This window comes from Cottoperca gobio, chromosome 1 (genome assembly GCF_900634415.1).
Source record: "Cottoperca gobio chromosome 1, fCotGob3.1, whole genome shotgun sequence".
NCBI lineage: Eukaryota > Metazoa > Chordata > Actinopteri > Perciformes > Bovichtidae > Cottoperca > Cottoperca gobio.
Window position 1 is genome coordinate 12,311,558 of NC_041355.1, and position 14,965 is coordinate 12,326,522.

At 40.1% G+C, this 14,965-nt stretch overlaps 1 protein-coding gene across 1 annotated transcript in view; it reads left to right on the plus strand.

Moving 5' to 3' along the window:
- Positions 1 to 14,965, plus strand: part of palm3 (paralemmin 3) — a 34,083-nt gene continuing 19,118 nt past the window's right edge. The window contains 1 exon segment of the mRNA XM_029437850.1: positions 1 to 24. The gene's annotated coding sequence lies outside the window, so the exon portion shown is untranslated.

Sequence of the window (14,965 nt, forward strand, 5' to 3'; positions counted from 1 at the left end):
CACCTGCAAGAAGCAGACTACAGGGTGAGGCTGATGCTAGATGAATTTTAAGTTTGAGTGGTTGCACTGCACACAACGTGCAATATCTGTGATGTCCATCAATAAAATAACGATATACAACATTACAAAAATGTACACCTGTACAAATGAGACTATGATAGTAGAAAATTCATGTTGACAGCTCAATTCTTTTTTTACGTGCAAGTTTGAGTTTAATCTTTGTTTTACAGCTTTAAGCTTGAAGAAGCCAAATGGATAAGTCAATATAACTCTCTAAAAGTAAAAGTCTAGTTCAAGAAAAGCAGAACGCATCTCAACCTGTTACTTCCGAAGCTGTGTATCTGCTCTGCAATCATTCAGAGCGACAACAACAGGAAACATGAGGCTGCTGCTGTCTGGAGGGCTGGCCTCACGGTAATGACTGGAGTCAGGTAACCACCGGACAGACCGACTCTATTCCTCCGCACAGACGAGTTAGACACGAAGGGAGGCGGTGTGAGAGCGGCTTGCCGGGACGGTTTCACCTCGTGTTTTTTTTATCAATGCCTCGACCTACTCTTTGAAACAAACTTTACAGACCAGTAAAAGTTTGATAAACGTAACCACGCGCCGTCCGGTGTTCATGCTCACGAGCGTAGCGTTTGGGAGCCAGCACAGCGCAGAGGCATCAGGTGTTCAACTACACGGGGAAGTTTGTGTCGTATTTTAGCTTTGGTGCTAGCTAATTACTAAATACACTGCAAGAAATATTTATTTCTCTCCTTTTTTCGCTTTTTTTGTCCAATATCTCCACTTTGCTACTTCGTTTCGTTTTCCTCCTTCATTCGGTTGGACCTAAAATATCAAGTGGCCAAGTTTGAACAGGTACGTGGATCTTCGGCCAACATTTTTCTGCATGAATTTGAACACGTTTGGTGTACGTGGTCGGGGTTGACAGCTTTTGAAACTGGGCCAAGAGGTGGACGAGAGTCCGACTAGAGTGGACAGCCGCAGCAGCTTTTGACTTGTCTGACCTCTGTTAAGCATTGCAAACCAAAGAGTCATATAATGATTAAAAAATCCTTTGAAATGTAATGTGGCTGTGCAAACGTCACAAGAGAGGTTTTCTGTTACTCTTTTGCTTCTTTAATCCTGACCCAACTTTACTGCAAAAGTACATTTTGCACTTGTATACAGATTAGACTTTAATTGTGCACAGTGAGCTTACAATGACCACATTATCTTAGTTATCGTAGTTTGTTGTCTTAAAAGATATGCCATGGTGTGTGTACAGTATCATATCTGTCTTACATGGAACCATTATGTAAGACTAGCTGTAGCACCTTTATGCCTTTTTTTGTTTTTGTCAGTTTTCTGAGTAATTAAGTTCAAAAGCCTCAAGTCTGCAGGGCATTTACAGCAGTTTTAGTGGGGCTATCTTTTGACACTTTCCTAGCTGCTGTTGCACACACACACTCAACACACATACAACAAAAACACACCATACTGTCAAGATCTCAAGTTCTGTATATCAGATTAACCACACACTTGTGTTCTCACTTTCATATGTATGACACACCTATTTTATGGCAAAACACACAGCTGTTTCATCACTTTTAACCACAGCTATACTAGATCTGTGCTATAGCTTCATTAAAACAACTAAGAAGCCCTTTCCTGCTTTACAAGCCATCAAACAAACGCTGCTTAGCATGCAGCTGAGCATACTGATTTACAAGCAGAGATCGCAGCAGGAGCTCCTGACACAGCTCTTCTTCTGTCAGGCTGAAGAACTGAGGGCCTTGGGGCCATATCCGGGGGGTGTTACTCACCTCTGGCTTAATTTGACTCTCAGGAAACAGTTATTTTCTTGAGGGATTTGTTAACAAGCATTGGCTTCTTAGGCCTGAGGTTTCAAAGAGAAGCTCCACATAAAGGATCACTGCACAGGATACATGAAAATATAAATGTCACAACAGCCAGAGAAGCCGATTACAGATCTGAACTGCTGTTTTATGACACAATTAAAAGGACAATCGCTGTCCTGGGATAACAATTAAAAATACTAAAGCTGGTGTCAACCACAGATAAGCCATCCTGTACTAAAACACTGGATGAATAAAGTTTTTCTAAAGTCACAAAGGCCATGCTGTAGATGTAATACATAGAGTAAGTTATTATATAAGTGATCGGGCCAGCTTTGTAGTGACTTTGTACTCCGCTTGATGTCCATGTGTCACTGGTTTTGTCATTCTGTTGTAGTGGCTTGATATTTAACCTGGTCATGCTGCTGTCCCATTTTCAGCTGTTTGAGTTGTGCTGACTGTTCATGTCTTGTCTTACTCATAAAGCCCACTGCTGTCTTCTGTCATTATTCAGACAGCCGATCGGTCTACTCCAGTCTTTCATCTTTAAAATGTTCAACATTGTTTGTAATGTGTAAGAACATTTATATTGGCCGATTTATATTATTATAAGATTTTATCAGTATCGGCGTCTAAAGTCCTGAATCGGTCGGGCTATAATACAAATGCTATCTGGAATGCAGTGTAACCCAGAGCTTGTTGAGGTCATACCTCTCAAATATGATATTCCATGTGTAACTAACACCCATTTTGCTCTTGTGCATAAAGCCAAATTCAAAGGGATATCTCGTTCTGATCTGCTGTTTGTTGCTGTGCAGCTGAAATGTTTTCTTCTTTGATACATGCAAAATATAGCATCGAGCCAGGGTTGGTGTGCCATTCACTTGCAAAGCATCTTTGTTTTGAATCTGCAGAAATCTACTCGGATGTAGAACGTGGAAGAGGGACTGGTAGAGTGGGCGAGATGGCTGTTAAAGACAGATAAAAGGGCAAGAGAAACTATGTGGTCGTCAGCATCACCAATCAGCAGAATTTTATCTTTTCAAATCGTGTTGAAGAGAGTAGGAGAAAGAGGTGGAAGGAGATTAAAAATTTCCAAGATAAAGGGAAGGGGAGACAAAAGAGTAGCCGGGAGAGATGAAATCCACCACTTCTTTGCTTGGCAAACTGGGTGATGGATGGATTTTCAGCAGAAGGGAAATTCCTCACTGCCACATTGCCCACAGCCTATATCTCTGTCTATCCATCCTGAAGTAATATTGGATTTTTACATCTCTTTCCCTCTTACATAATGTAGCATTGTCATCAGAAACAAACTCTGTGACAACTAAGCCGTTTGCATGGGTTGGGAAGAATAGCCTGATTTAATGATGCCTGGTGAACATTACACTGTGAGTTTCACAGTTCTACCTTACGCTCCCTCTCATTGTGTCATGTTGCCACTGCTCTGACTGTGACTGTGCTTCAGGCCGTTATTATTATGGCTATACAGAGGATTAGACTCAGACAGGTGAGCAAAGATGGTTCCCCTGGAAACAAGATATCAATAGGACACTGGCCACACAGTACGTTTTTTTTCTTTTACTGGTAGAGAGTTGGAAAATGATAAGAAGTGATGAATAATAGTTTGTTCTCAGGGGGACAACTTCAGCACCACAGGCTACATTACTACAAATTCTATTTATACTACAGTTTCTATTTTAAAGGGCTGCTCCATCAATTTAGTTTTTCACTATGAAATTGGGAGACCTGAAGAGAAAAAAGAAAGCTCAAATGCACCAGAGGCAGAGATGTATTGATCACTATGATGTCACCAGGCTTATTTTCTCAGACTTTCGAAAGCTTCTTTATCCGTCTGCATAGTACTCAGAATGATAGTGAACTGATATCCATGTGTAATGGTTGGAGAGCATTGCAGTTTGTGTTAGCCTAAATGTGCAATTGGTCACTTTTCAGTATTGAGAAATATAAAAAATTAAGATATATATGCTGAATTTCTCTCCACCAACAGCATTATGTGACCATGCCAGTCCTAACATACCTGAAATACCAGCCACGCCCCAACATTCAAGTGTGAACTATAGTCACAGACTCGTCCTTTTGTCTGTCCTCTTTTGTGTCAGGAGGCGGTTTTTTAGACGACACTCTTTTAAATCATTCTGCTTGTGTGTGTCTGTGTGTGGTATTCCTTTCATTTGCAATAATCTGTTGACTCGAAGCCTCAGGAATCCTGGCTGACATTTGGTGAGGGAAGGAGGACGGTAGAAAAGCGTTTACCATCTTCAGTTTACTTTGTCTGTTGTACACAGTAGACATGCCCTTCTTTTGACACCGGTAACAATTTATTAATCAAGCAAACAAGGATTAGACAGTTGCGTAATGTGTTGTGGTTGTAAAGGTGATGGTCTTACGAGATAACTTCAAGAAAGCCCTGAGCTTTATCCGACAGGATAATATTTTAGCTTCTTCACTTGCCAGCCTTTCTATGGAAATCTTACCTTCATGAAGGTTATTATGTTCCGTTTTTCTGATGGACGTCCACATGCTACGACCTTCCTGCTTATGTGCAAATGAGACTAAGAAGTCAACACACTGTGAACTAGAAGGGCACTTGAAGAGTGCAGACCGCTGCCAAGGGCGTTTCTATAAGTGAAAAATAATGCGTGGCCCATGCTACTCTTCATGTTTCAAACAAACAACCCGAAGCTAAAACATAATGCAACCTCATGATTACACACAAAAACTAATACGCTGGCTGTGGTTACCAAAGAGCACAGTCTCCAACACTTACCTGAATCATGCTTGTTGACTGAAATGTGGGTATGTATTTTAAATGCTGGAAAAGCGAGTGCATTTTAGAGATGGGATATGCTTTAGGTTTCATGCACCAAATAGATTGGACACAACAAACTAATGGATGGCAGAATTACAATAGGCCCACATTTTGTGGGTGTGTATGTGTGTGGAAGAGCGAAAGAGATGGATTTGTTATCGCAATTTAGGGATGCCAGCAAGCTAATGTGTTATTGTCCAGTCAGTTAAATAGTAAAAGTCTCATCGCTACCAATTCACAACTACTTTGGAAGAAGCTCACCTGTTGCAGATTGATTTCTTTTTTTAAATGCCAACGACAGATCCAGATCCCTCACTGAAATTAATTGATTTCGCCCATTTAGTTTGTGTGGTTTTGTCCCGGTTGAAATGCACGCCACATATACAGTACGAACATCCTTTTTCATCATCAGAGGAGCCTTGGAATTCCTTAATTTCGTTTCTTTTTGTCCGGTGTTCAGTTAAACAAAAATATTCCAACTATTGTTGCGCTGCTTAACACTGCAGCTCTATCTGCACAAGTTGCCATTCTCTCAAGACTGACTCTAATGAATGAATGTGTCAATCACACATTAAATATAATACCCAGATGGAACAGTAGTCCATACAAAGATGTGGTCTTGTCGGACTGTTTAGGATCACAGGACTTGAAAACTGTGAAATAACCTTTTGGTGTGGTTTAGGAAACTTGTTTATCATGCATAATGTTGTCTTCAAGTGTGCTTTGAATGCTTTTTGCAGTCCCACTCTGATTTTGTTTGCCTTTCATTGAGAGATGTTACGCAGTATCATATCCAAATCCGGTGTGCATGCTCTAGCTGTACATGCTGCTTGTGATGGAGACTTTTAGCCGTCCCTGCATCAGAATATTTGTCATGCAGTGAGCGTCATTCTGCATTGGTGATCAGCAAAATGCCGTCTGTCCTGTGTGGACATCCTGTTATTTGCCTGCCCAGATCAAGCAAGCATCTTGAGTTTCCTAGATGTGTTTATGACCCGAAGAACACAATATATAAAAGAGAAGGCATTCCTCTGCAGCAGCCTGTTGACACGGGTTCAGCCGTGATGGTGGTGAGAAGTGCTGTTGACAGAGTTGTTATTGAAACCCTACAGTGTTGGGTCCTGGGAACCATCCAAGACCTTTAACCCTGGTACAAATCTGGCTTTGGAACCAGGCATAGGTGAACAATGTATATTAGTTAAAGATTTTCAGATTTTTCGGATAGCATTTGAACATCCCAGATACTTCAATGTTCTTTTTACATTTTACAAGAGGGGAAAGTACAAGCAAGTTTTGCTGTGTCCTTTGTACATGTCGGTAATGTCGGACATTATTTTAACAAGGTTTTTAAGGACTTTACTTGATAAAGTAGCCCGTGTTGTTGGTTAATGTCAGATTTAAGAAGTCCTTCCGTTAAGATTTGAAATCAATAGAAAATCAGAAAGAGCTGCTACAAAATAACAGACTCAATCTTTAAGAATAGGAGACAAAGAAGTGAATGAGAGAGAAATGAAAGACGGTCAAGCATGAGAATGATGAGCTCCACTGTGAGTCCTATTCATCAGGTCAGTTAAAATTGAATATAACTTTGTTAGAAATTGCCAAAGAGATGCCAGTGATCTCAGTTTCAAGCAAGATATTAAACCGAGAGGGCAGCAGTCACGACACATCTTTGAGCTTGGTAGACAAACACTTTATTTGAATAAGATATAAAACAATTAAGAGGTTTAACATTCTTACAAATGTTAACAAAAGTCTGGGTTTGCGACCTAAGGAAGAAATATCTGACATTACGCTAATCGGAGAGATGAAGTCAAATCAAAGCACAGCTGAGATTCATGTCTTTGAAATCAATGCTCCTCAATGCCATCAGTGCGAAAATAAACATGTTCTACATTTATGTTTCATGAATTATTTTGATGTGAATTCATCCTTCACAACTGTGATATTCTCAGAGATGCTGAACAGCTGCGGGTTGTTTCTATAATTTATTTTAATGATGGGCCGGAATTCAGCTTGTTTGTCCACCGTGATGATTAGGAAGGAGGAAAGTTAAACATAACGTTGCCCGACTAAACATTTACAAGGTGACCGGGCACCCTTGCATTAGAGATTGACACGCACTCTATGGCTCGACATTGCAAAGTCGTATAAACTGGTAGTGAATGACCTACAGATTTATTTGTATTGTTCTGGGTTGTCTGTGCTTAATTCTGATTTTGTCTGCCCTGTGTTTTGAGAGATAATATGTGTGTAATTGTGACTGAGCTACGAGGCCCCGAGGCACACAGGCCTTCAGGCTTTTGACTCCATGACAATAGCGAAAATGAACCGAGACCGGATTACACCAGTCCTGCATTCCTCTCCAAACCTGTTATACACACACACGTACACACGAACACACACACACACACAGACAGACACAGACACAGACACAAATCACTGATGCAAGCCAATACATGTTTTACACACGCTTTCTGAAAATGCAGTGAACTTACCAAATGCAATGGAATCAGAAAACTTGTTAGTAGAAAATACTAGAAAGGTGTAATATATTTAAAAAAGCCAAATCGTTGCTAAGTATCACTATTGGTGAGCTTCCCTGCGGTTTATGGGTGCTGCTATGGCACTGTTGTGTGCTAACTTGTGAGTAAAACAACATCCTGAGCCAATCTGCATTAACAGTATTGTCAAACAAGGCATTTTTTAATTGGCTGGTCTTCAAGCCAAATCCAATTCACACCCTCTGTTTATTGTAATCCATTGCACTGTGGGAACGCCACCTGTCAAAACCTGCTTTCCATTAGCAGTTGAACCTCACAGCGTGCTGAGTGATTAAATCACAGAGCAGCACAAAAGAATAACCTGCAGCCAGCAGTTTCAATGAATACCCACACTGACAGAGTGTGTCACTGAGCAGAGGAGTCGGAGCACCTTTGGGTTTAAAAAAGGTTGCTTTGTCTCTTTCGAAGTGACATTTTCCAGGTGCACTATACCTCTAAAGTGCTACTGATGGATGAAAACCACATTTGAACTTCCAGAATCTTTTTTTTGGAAAGGGGACGTCTGTCAAAATTTAGTCGAATCCTTCGGGGTACAACAGCAAATATATATTTTTTATTATTCATTAATACATCAATTCTTTTTAAGCTTAGACAAGGAATTGTGTAGCATATAAAATGTCAGACAATAGTGTAAAATCCCATATCACATTTCCTCAGTGGCCCGTGGTGACATCTTCAAGTCTTCAAGACGAAGACAATAATCCAAAACTGGAACAGAAAATGTTTGGCATTTTTACTTTTTATAAATGAGGATTTATCAGCTATCAAAATTGAAACAATCAATGTCGTTTTTCAATTGCTTGAATTAAGATGAGTTTTTCTTTTTGGAGCAATGGCACTGAAAAAGTCGCTGCTGACTGTAGGTTCACTGTTGCGAAAAGTCTTGTGAAACCTCTGTGCATGTATCTGCATGTGAGATACTGAAAAATTGAAACTGGCACACATCGTAAGCAGTGTCTCAGAGTGAACCTGAAGCTCAGTTTCGGTCGAGAAGCAGGCAGAATGTTTATGTTGTGTCACAACCTCAAGTGTCTCGTCACGACTTGTCAGAACAGGTGTCTCAAACTGTGATCCCCCTCTTAACACTGCTTCCTCTAGTTCATACTCTCTCATTCGATTCCTTACAGGATCTTCCATTTATATGTCATATGTCTCTGTGTCTTTCCTTCATTTCTTTAATTCTCTTACATTTTCTCCCTGCTCTTCAAGCCTTGTCAGCTGTAAGGAAGATCAGGCACATTTTGTGTCAGTCCAGGTTCTTGCACTGGGTTTACAGAAATATTTCCTTTACTGTTTATCTTTTTCTCTCTCCCTCCAACTACATCATCATTTGATGCCATCACACAGAGACTTGACTTGTTTTAATTGTCTGAGATTCCCTAAAATTACAGGTGGATGTACACTGCTTGAGACATTATATATACAGTATATGTCATGCATGACTCTGTTTACCAAACTCAAATATATTGTAAAAAGGCTATATAATCAGTTAGCCTTTAGCGGCGCGGGGAAACTGAAGCATCCCATGAAGGCTCAGCTAGCCTGTAATCCTCACTTCTTTGCGACACACACACACACACACACACACACACACACACACACACACTGTATTCCACCTCAGGGTTAAAAACCAGTGTTTCCCCTCCTTATTATGAATGTGTGTGATAAATAAATAGAAGAGTTCATGAATGCCAACACATTGAAACCACAGTGGTTCAGCTTGTCTTGCTGTGTAAGGGTGACAGCTGATAACCTTTGTCACTCTCCTGCTTTGAATTCTTGGCAATATATGTACTAATGCTATCATGTTGGTATGTTCAGTACCAACTTTTCCAAGTGCTTTAAAGGGCTCTCCCGTGGATCTGGCTGTAAAAAATGCAAGACAAAAAATTGTCAACAAAATAATGTCGTATAAAACTCGATCATTACAAATTTGAACCTGAAGCGGATCATGTTTACGATTTTAATGCCATTTAATTTATATGATTATAATTTTATTCATTTTCATCATATATCCCAGGCATTGTTTTTATTAAAATTGCGTAAAATAAAAAAATTCCCAGAGGTCTTTACACCCTCAATTTGGAGAATATGAACACTCTGTAAAAACAAAACAAAAAAACCTTGTTGCTGTACCCTTTTAATATAAGTTGTGCGGAGATACTTTTACGTGTGGTCCTGCAGCCTAAATAATGAAAATATTGTTTTAAATTCTCTTTATATACATGAGGAAGGACTAAGTTTTTTTAAAAACCAGTTTGAGGAAAGTCTTGACATAAATATACTGTAGTTAATGTGTTGTTTAAACATTACATATTTAGAAAAACACAAGAACAATCTTAATCTGTGTTTACACCGTGTGTATTTACATCCAGTCTGATAATCCCTTATTAACTCTTTTTTAGTCTAAGACTCCCTAAACTGACTAAATCCCAACCTCCTCACAGGAGTAGAGCAACTTGCTGATTACAAAGCTCTTGTAATTTAGCTGATGGACACTTCCAAAGACTTAGCCATTCTAAGAAATGCGTAGGCTACACTTCAACAATGTGACTTCTTCACGGTCGGATTAAAAAGATAATCCTGCATGTTAATCGTACTCGGTGAGCAAACATGATTCATCCAAGCTGCATGGCACGTTATTCTTCAGCTTCACCATGCATATGTATGATCTGGGTGACCGTGTTAATCTCTGTAGCCCCTCTGCTGATTTGATGTGTGGATGACAAGGTTTTTTATAAAGGCTTCGCCATGCTGTCACTTTTGATCTGCTGCTCAGCTTAATTGCTGCGGAACTGATTTTCTCACCCCAAATCCTTCCAGACTTAATAATTTAAATGTGTGCAGCAGATGGTGATTTTGACATGGCTAGTGATCAGAAGCGTACCCATATTGGGAATCTAACAGAGGGCAATATCCAGCAGTATGCAGCAATAAAAGATATTTAGCTTTATTTCAACCTTCTGTATGTTTGGCTGATGGGATAATGGCTGACAGCATAGAATATGTCAGTGGGCACAGCAAGACAAAGATAAAGGTGCTAAGTCTTTGTCTTGGGTACTTTCACAACTAGCCTGTTTGGTTCAGTTCTAACTAGCTCCGTATTTGGTTGGCTCTTTTTTGGCACTCGAACACCTTGTGATTGTAGGCAACGTGAACAGAGTTAGTATTTCCACTGTTTACCTGGTGATGATTGTGGCTAAAACTTAAATAGTTGCCAATAGGGTTGGGAACCGAAACCAAATGTAACATGACTGGTACTGGGTACCAAACCATTCCGGTTCTGTTTATCGGTTCCTAAACACGCACATTGGCGCTATCTCTGGACTGGATGACGCTCCGCAAAGCGATACATTTTGTATTTGTTTTGTCTCGGCACTATGGGAAGATTAATAAGAGTTGCAAGCACAGGAGGCCGTGCACCATGGACCACAGTTTTCGTTTCTGCTCCGCAGCAGCTGATTGGTGTTCGGCAAAGCAGTCGTCTCTCCCTCTCTCGCTCCACAGTAACTTGTATAGCTACTCTTATAACACCTGTAATCATTCTCAACCCAGTCATATGTTTTTAAACGTTTCAACTCGTATTTTTTGTTTACTTCGACCGCCATTTTGCCCTCTATGAAGTAAACAAGGTTGCATGTCTTCATGCCGTGATCTACTCGCATCCCCGGGACTGTGAGACGGACACGAACAGAGCAGTGCAAAGTCGGTAAAGCTGCTGTGAAGCAAGGACAATTATTTGAATGAAATTATTATTTTGTTTACTTTTTCCAATCAGAATTTGTGAATGAAAAAAACAATCAACAGATTATTATTGAATCATATTATTTATTAACTGCAACCAAATTAAACTATGCAATTAATTAACAGTTTCTGTAAACCTTATGAAGAGAATTGTGAATATGACTTATTACACAATATACATTTGTGTGAAGGTTTTCATTAAAAAAAATGTGTTGACCACATCAAAGAATCAAAATTAAGAACCAAAATCCAAATGATACCCAACCCTAATTGCCACCATGATCATTTTTCAGAGGTTGTAAAATCCTGTCCCAAAGCATTAGAAACTGATTGGCAATGTTTTGGTGTAAGTTAACCTCCATCTCACATTCATTTCTGGATCAGCGCAAACAGAGATCAGATGGTGCAGTGTGGGTGTGTGTTGGGTTTATGGGCGCTCTTTTGCAATCTAGGATGCTGTAGGCATAGGCGTGTGCGTTCGTGTGTGTGTGAGTTACCTGACAAAACCCCGCTGATCCCCCTTCAATCCTTTTTATGGCTGTATAACGTAGAGGCAAAATGAGAGCAAAGAGATTTGCTCCCTTTTGAGATGCTATTGTTTCATCATAGTCTCCTCTCAAAACGATTTAGTCAAATTGTCAGCGCATTAAACTTGCTTTAGTCTAAATGCTGAACACTGCGACCTGTTGGAATATTTCTTTTGATATTCCCACTCAGCGATGCCTTTGATCCTCTCCAGCATGTGTCCTGTTGTGATCATTTGTGCAAGCTTACAGTATATATCTGCACAGTTACTACCCAGATAAATATGGGACTTTAGGTTAATGACGTTTTTATCTTGTATATATCTCTGTGTTACTTTAGAGGCTAGACTGCAGTAGGACGGACATGTCTGTGATAAATGACTTGTAAATCTGTGATGTGTGTTGTGTACTTTAAAAATCCCCAACACGCTCCAAAGTCTACTACACTGTTAGCTCTGACACACACACACACACACACACACACACACACACACACACACACACACACACACACAGAGTAGTGGAATGCAGTGTTTTCATTCCCCTGACCTGGACTGTCAATCAGAGAGACTTGGCTGTGTGCTGTTGCAGCAGCACCATCCAAGCTCCACAAATTACACACACACACACACACACTCTGTGTTACAGATTTATTTCTATCTAGATAAGCAGGATCTCCATCTCCAATAGTGCAATTTCTGCTGCAGTCTGTAAAGCAACTGAAAATCAATAGCTGATGAAATAGCACTTTTACAACTCTGTCCACTGTCTCTCTGTCCATCCCTCAAGCTAGAGAGTTACTACCTGTTCGACTGCCCCATCTTTGATTGAAGTTCTATTTAGATATTTGTTTTACAGTTAGTTGGCTGTCTGTTTAAGTCTGGCTCTTCCGGAGCGATGGCCTGTGACGACAGCAGAGGATGCGCAAGTTCAGAGATCAGGGTCGTCGCGATTGCATGTTCGGTCTCTAATCGTCTGGAGTACAGCGATGTTTGTTCTCTTCCTGTTCCCAAACACATGGGTGTCAGGATATTTTCAATTTACAGTGGCCTTGGAATACCTTCTGTCCGTCTGTCTCTGTCTCACAGGCCTAAAATTGTCCTTGAGCCCCTTTCTCTTCTCTTCTCCGCTTCTGCTCTTTAAAGTTCTGCAGTTTACATCCTACACTATAGTGGTGTACTCTAATCCCAGAGAGTGAAAAGACAGTCATGTTGAATAGAAGCAGGATAATGGGACATGTAGAAACGGATGAAATTCCACTTCAAAGCAAAGATGAATCCAGCGTGGCATCTCTAATACTGGTATTATAAATTAATAAAACTATTAATGTTAGTACTCAAATGCGCTTACAGCACTGTATGTGATTGAGGGCATGCACTCTTGTACTCTAATCTCACGTCTCTCTGTCTCTCTTTCTCTCTTCTTCTTCTTCTTCTTCTTCTTCCTTCACTATATTCATCCCCCACCGCCATCCCCCCATCTCTCCAAGAAATAGAACAGAAACTTCAAAGTGCAGAGAAGCAGGGTGGCCAGTGGTCTAACAGCAGCGTAATTGCATCATCACACAAAACAAAATGTCACTGGGTGGCCTTTTAATGACTCCTCACACACCCTCCCGCCCTATAGACCTGACGCTATTTTAGCAACTCTGTGTAAGCTGTGTATTCAGTGAACAGTATTTACAGAATCTGCCAATTCAGAAGACTGTTGCTCTTTGATCTTTCTGCTTCCCTTCCTGGCATTAAGTGCATTATATATGATAGTAAACTAAATATCTTGGGCTTTTGGACTGAATCTAACAAGCAATTTGAATACATCTCCTTGGACTGATGGAAATTATAACAGGCGTTTTTCAGTTTCTCAATCTTTCATGCTTCATCCCTGGGAAGTCAAACTTAACAACCGTGTACTCAAACCTTTCTAATATCATATGCATCCATACCCTATGTTGGAGTAGAGTATTGTATTTGAATTAGATAGTTCTTGATTCCAGTGTCACGTATCGTGAAGTGGGAATTTCTTTTCTGAAACATCGACAATTTATCTACATTTCATCTAGTGTAGCTCCTGTATACCACCACTAAGATGTTGTATTCTACCTGCTGTGTAATACAGAGTCTTTTTTTATCATCTTTTCAAGCCCTCAGAAATCAATAAATGCTTTGGCGCTATTTTTGCTCAGTTTGAAAATAATGATGACTTTTCTTTACATGCACTGTGATTAGAATGTAGCTGAACACCAACATTATTTGTGGAAGGGTTGCTGATCTTTTGATAAAAAGAAAACCACACTGCAGCCTCCTGCCTTGTAGGAGTAGTGTTGTTTAAGATTTTCATTCTTGTATACAGTCGTGTGTGTGTGTGTGTGTGTGTGTGTGTGTGTGTGTGTGTGTGTGTGTGTGTGTCAAAGAAAAAACAAGAGCAGTGAGCTGTGGTACTAAATGATTGTTATAGCTTTTCATTCCAGACACCCTACTGCTATTCCATCTGTTCCCACAGAGCTAATGTCACTACACCAGCACTCAGCATATAGACTTCATAGCACCCCACTAGGCAAATATACATTCTTATATAAACATGCACACATGCACTGGAGGCAAATATACATTCTTTTGCACCAGAGCTGGGGAATGTTTCATGTTGACAGTTTGCAGGAAGACTGAATGACTGAGAGGCAGATGGACTTCCTATACTTGCGCTGTTAGCTCTCGTAATTCAGAATAGAGATGCAATATAATGTGATTGTCTTGAGGTAATCCATTCTGTTACTTGTATCAACCAGTATAGTTGAAATAGGTATTCAGTTAATCAATTAGTTGAAAACTGTTTTATTTTTATGCATATCTTTTATGCAAAAACATTCTAATATTCCCTAGTTCCAGCTTCTTAAAGGGAGACTCCACCAATGATGTACATCAAAGTCTCCACGAAATCTGATTAATTCCAGATGTCACTTGATTCGTCATCCTTTTGGGCCTGATGACCACAAGTTCAAAAATGAAAAAATGACCTGTGGGTGTGGAGTTAGAAAGAAGTGAGCTTACCAGACATGAAGTGAACTGTGTCCACTCCTCTGCTTCAGACTAGCGCCTCAAGGCTACATTAGCCACCACTAACCTAACTACTAACATCGCTGAGCACACCGCCATCAGTTTTGCATTGTAGGTAATGTAGGCGCCATATTTTGACAAGGAAGAGGAATGCATGGAGTAAAAAACGATGCCTCTGATTCCGTTGTAATGATGACTGGGACTCTTGAAGAGAAGCGAGACCTCCTTAATGTTATCAGTTACACTTCTGCTTTTTCTAATCTAGTACAAGTGAAAATGTCAGCAGCGAAAAGGTCTATAGACTCATCATTGCAGAACTTGTATACAATATACTTTTCTCTTCTCTCTAGACTACCATTCCTCGTGCCTCTGCTCTAATTTTCTTTGGCCATAGCCCCTTCAGTCC